Below are 6,029 nucleotides of genomic sequence, written 5' to 3' on the forward strand. Positions count from 1 at the left end.
AGAATGAATCTTTCAGAAAGTCAAGATCTTTACATTCACACTGATAGTGAAACGCATATATTGTCCTAATTTTTTCGTTATCCTTGAATTTTTCACTCTCAAATTGTCAGAATAGTGGAATAGACACGTTTTATCATGTAATTAGTTCACCCTAACTTAATTTGCAGCGCTCGAGAATTACTGATAATCATTTTATTTTACTAATATGATCATTTATTCTTGAGGGTGACATTTCATATGAGGTTTATATTTGGTGGAGGTACTTAACCGGTTACAAGGTGTCTTCCTGTATATTAATCTGCCGCGCTTCAGTAAATTCCGAAATCCCCACTTTTGCTTCCCTACTATGATTCAATTCAATATGATACGATAATGGTCCCAGAAGTTCCTGGCCTCACCTAGAGATGGCGGTAGTTGCTGGAAAAATACCACTGTATTAAAAAGTAAACAACCTATACAGTATTTGTTCCAAATTTGAAGACGCCACGTTATTAGATATTTGGTTGGCAGTCATCAATATTGTACGTTTTCAGTGAATTTGTAAACATTGAAAAAAATTTTTATGGTTATGTGATATAATAAATACTTTTATTTAAACGAGGCCGTACAGTCTGCGAAGACCAGCATCGTGGAGGTCGACCAAATGAGCTGACTACTCCAGAAATGTTGAAGAAAATCCACAAAGCGGTAATGGATGATCGTCGACTGAATGTGCACGAGTTAGTAGAAATAGTAGGTATTTCAAAAAGTGCATTATATCGCATATAGACATATTTGGACACGAACTGTGCGGAAGCTGTATGCCGCATTTGCTTACAGTGGCATCCATCTAATATTTAGCAATTTTTCACAGCAAAAAAAGCCGATTTTTTGCTCCGCCAAAGAAGGCAGAGATCGTTCTATCTGCAGGCAAGGTCATGGCGTCGGTTTTTTGGGATGCTTTTGGAATCCTTTTCATTGAGTATGTTGAAAAAGGAAAAACTACCAGAGGCGAGTATTATACGAACTTATTGCAAAGTTTGAGTGAGGAACTCAAAGAAAAACGACCATATTTGACTAAGAAGAAGTTGTTGTTTCATCAAGACAATACACCAGCTCACACATCCGTTATTGCAATGCTGAAAATTAATAAATTGCTGTCTCATAGCCAGATTTAGCCACCTCGAATTATTTTCTGTTCCTAGACTTGAAAAAATGACTCGGTGGTCAAAGATTTTCCAACAATGAAGGGGTAATGTAGGCAGTTAATGGCAATTTTGAGGAGCTTGACGATTCTTATCATAAAATTTTTGTGTATTCTTTGTTGGGCCCACTACTTTTGGAGCCGTATGTCGATGAATTTGGTGGTGTTTCTGATACATTTTTCCAATAATCCACACGCCCTATTTCCTTTTGTATCTTCGATAAAATACTCCTTCTTCTTATTACCATGTTTCTCGCATTTCAAACAAATCAAGATTTGATGTTATTATAAAAGTATGCATATCTTAGATGGATTGAAATCGTCTTGTCTAAACTGAGCCTAAAAATGATCAAATCTACTTTGATTTTCACTTAGTTATTTATTTTGAACCGCCGAATTCTATATTTCATATTTCCAGATTATCTAGTTGACCGTATTCCAAGAAATAAAGTTTCAATTTTTGATAAGTAAAAATCTACAGCCTTGAGGTCTGGTGACCTTGCTGGTTGTGGCGTCGTGGGGCTATTAATTGTGTACCTGTTACTGAATTAACGACGAATTGTTCTCCACCAGTCTAGTAATTTCTATTGTTAATTCTCTTCACTGATAAATTTAATAACTATTATATTCATAAACTTATATCAAACTGCTGGAGATTATCGAAATAATTTCGCAACGATAATTGTAAATTCATATGTACATTAAGCTGTATAAAGATCAATAAAATGTAATGTAGTATTAGATAAATTATTAATACAAAAAAAAAATTATTTCACTCATTTGTTAGAGCACGTCACAATCACTGTAAGAAACTCTACTCATTACTTTCAAGTCGTCAATATTACAAATTGTTTACATCCATGGCACGTTTTCCACATCACTTAATATTTTTAATAACGACATTTACCGGATACTGTTGATTCAGGATTGCATTACGTTTTATATTAAGTAAATTTTTAATATTTCAACTAACACACCCGGTGGTGGTCTCGAAACTTCAGATGCGATTTCTAAAGTAATGTTGCCAAAATACTTAGTCGCGGACCGCGTTATTAGGCCGTTTTTTGAAAAGATATTTTTATCAATTCAAGATTGCCTCAGTAGAATCATTATTTCCCAACCATATTTCATGAAAAACTGGAATTCAAATTCCAAATAATTTTAATAGAAATGCCTATATATTTATATTTCTAAATCTTCTTGATTTTGGGTCTTTTCTGTTTTAAAATTAGTTTTTTTAATGTTTGATTAAGGTCTAAGAAATTAAGGAAATTTAATGCCTATATATTGACTTATTATTTCAGTTTACTGAGATTCTTATGCTCAATAATTGCTGCATAGAGATTTTATATTAGGTTCCAATTTGGTTACTTAATCTGAAGTCTTCGCGTTGTGTTATACAGGGTCCGGCAGTGGAATGTGACGTTTTTTGCTACACTGTAGTGATTAGAAATTTTGTTGTAAAAGAGGTAAAATCTCTGAAAAATAATACTCATTGAATGCAGTTTTTAAGAGCATCAAAAATTTTAAAGGTTTTAAGTGTCCACCATTAAACATTTTTCAATATTTTCATGGTTCATAATTGCGCCTCGAAGTCTTCCATCAATTCTTCTTATCTTCTAAGTTATGTTGTTCTTTAGCTCATCCAGTGTACGAAGCTTGCTTAGATACACTTTAGAATTTAAGTAGGCCCATAAGAAACAATCTGGAGGCGTTAAGTCAGAAGAACCTGCTGGCCAGGCAAGGTCTCCATTTCGGGAAATTAATCTCCCAGGTAACTTATTCCTTAAAAACTGCATAACTAGTCTAACGGTATGACTAGTTGCTCTATCCTGTTGAAAACATATTTCGTGAACATCAATTCTCAATCTGCGTAATTTGCAGTAAGAAATGTTTGTAGCATTTGCAAATAACGTTTCGAAGTTAACGGTCGATTGTTCTCTTCAAAAAAATACGGTCCAATAATCCCAAGGGTTGCAATACCGCACTAAACCGTAGTTTTTCCGTCATATAAAGGTTTCTCATGCAACTGTATTGGTTGTTCTGCACACCAATATCGAAAGTTTTCTTTATCAACAAAACCCGATAAATAAAAATGAGCTTCATCCGACATAATTGAATTATTCATCAGATCTTCTCTTTCGCCCAACAATCTTATGAATTCCCTGCAAAATGCAAGTCTGCTAGGTGCATCTTGTGGGGATAATTTATGCACAATCTGTATTTTATACAGATGAAACTTAAGATCATCATGCAAAATACGGCGCACTGTACGATCTGATAAGTTTAGAGCCCCTGCATGTTTATTCGCTGAACGTGTTAGACTGGCTGTTACTGCTACTTCAACTCTTCGAATATTTTCAGGCGTTCGCACAGAACTGGAAGAAGTAGCAAACCTATCACAGACAGTTCCATGCGCTTTCCACTTCTTAAGCCATTGCCAAATAATGTTCCGCGATGGAATGCAACCATGTCTTGGGATATTAAACTCAGACCGACATCGTCTTTGGACCGTAATAACAGACTTCGTTTCAATGTAAGCAGTTACGGCGAACACGCGTTGATTCTCCATAGCTACTAAACTGCATACAATAACAAACACATCAGTCATAAACAGAACTTCCCCACCCATTTACGTATCAGGCAGTGGCGTGTTAAAATGTCACATTCCAGTGCTGTACCCTGTGTTTCTTCTTTTACCATTTACAGAACTAATTGTACATTCAGCTAAATATGAACATGGAAACGGTAGCTGCAAGGATGATGAAGACCAGTTTTCATACCATCTTGTAGGTGGTCGTCCTAGTGGTATTCGATTTTTCTTCCTTTGCAATATTTGCCAACCTGTCATCTGACATTCTGTCCACGTGGTCTCTCCATTTCCTTCGCCGATTTCTCGCCCATCTCACTACATCCTGGATGTCACATATCTAGCTTATTTCATAATTTCTCTTGTGGTCAAATAATCAATTGTCTACTGATTATATCTATACAGGGTGTTTAAAAAAAAGTTGATCCCGTCCTTAGGACAGATAGAAAACTGGAAAATATTTGGGGTATGCTCAGTTAAAAAATTTTCGTAACTTTAAATGAGTGTTAGTAATGGGATACCCTGTTAATATGTGGATTCTAATCACACCAATTCCAAGTTTCTCGAAAACATCGTTCAATTGATTTAAATATGTTTTTACTTCGTAATTTTCTTCGAAGAAACTTTTCATTTTTTTGCAAGGTCAAAATATTGCATAGATGAATATTGCACGATCCAATGAATGATTCATCTATGGGTGGGGCACCCATCTTGTACATAATTTGTTGTAACCTACTTGTGTGCGATAATTTCAAACAATGTTATGAAACCCTTTTTCACGCATCTTGTGGCGTTTGGCGTTTCGTTCACCCTAAGGACTTTTATTACGTTGTTACTGTGCACTCCACATGTGAATGAATTTTCTTAGGGTTCAGGTATTATGCGAATAAAAACTTTTCCTAAATCACACCTTTCAATGGCCGGATTTGAACATTGAAACAACGTTCGGCGATTGTTCTTTGTAATCAACACGTCCCTTGCCTTATGAATAGCCCTCGTATGTTGTAGTGAAATCAATTATATAAAATCTGGCAAATATATATCATACTTTTTTGAAGGATTAATGGATTAGTTCCTGTAAAATTTAAATAATGTTTGATGGATTGCTCATTACTAGTGTTTATCATAAAATAATTTATTATCAGACAGATTTAAATGTTTACCAAGTAGAGTTTTGAAATAGAATTCCGCACAAATTTCGTCATTCATATGTCTCATATAATTTGGAATTAATTCATATCCAATCGTCCAAAAAAATGAGTATAGTACATTAGAAAGGAATTGAAAATATTTGTGGCAGTGTAGATAAATAATAAATAAAAATTTTGTTTTACATGGTTTTGAAGAATAAATCATATAGTTGACGTCTCGATCCGTTGCCAATACATTTACCAATTTGTTTGTTATGACTCTTCCAAACGTGGGAGCCCTTATGCTGTTCTCAAAATTTTTGGGCTTTGGACTATTCATATAACAGGATTTTCAAAAACCCAATAAAACTAGAAAAATACAAATAGGGAGATCGAATCGACCCCGAATGAGATGGAGGTGTTCTGCAAACTGCCTATTTTGGACAGCCATCGATGCTCTTGAGGTGTGCAGCGTCCCCCATTTCAACTAATTTATATGTGGGAGAAAACTACTATATCATGTTTACAAACCGGCCAGAATTTACAGACACTGTGACTACATTTTCCTCCAGGGAAAAGGACCAGCCACCAATAGGTGGAAATTGTACACAACACTGAGACTTTAGGTAAATACAAATGCCTCTCATGCAACTTTCGAGGATTGGTGTCATCCAAATGGTACATTCACATACGCGATAGAAATGGATTTCATCACTAAAAACACAATAACATTCTCAGAAACGATATTTCTTCAGGAATCATAGTCCTCATCTTGAGATAATGGAAAAGATCAAGGGTAGACGCATTTTGCTCGTATAAATCCGTGGTGAAAAAATTCTCAATGCCTTAATAATCTTAGATTATCTAATAAGTCAAGCCAGCGCCTGAACGGTACCTGAGCTGTGCCTGGACGAAACAACTTACTCAATGGCGTGCAGTTTATGTAACTGCACCCGTTGTTGAATAAATCGATATTCATTCAAAACTGACTCATATTTTTAATTTAGATATATATAACTTAACGCTTCGCTCCTTTTTTGGGAGCATCTTAAAAACATCATTGGAAACATAGTATTAGAATCAATGTATTTACATCAAAATTTGAATAAAACAATATTATACCAAG

Source organism: Diorhabda sublineata, chromosome 2 (genome assembly GCF_026230105.1).
Source record: "Diorhabda sublineata isolate icDioSubl1.1 chromosome 2, icDioSubl1.1, whole genome shotgun sequence".
Lineage (NCBI taxonomy): Eukaryota > Metazoa > Arthropoda > Insecta > Coleoptera > Chrysomelidae > Diorhabda > Diorhabda sublineata.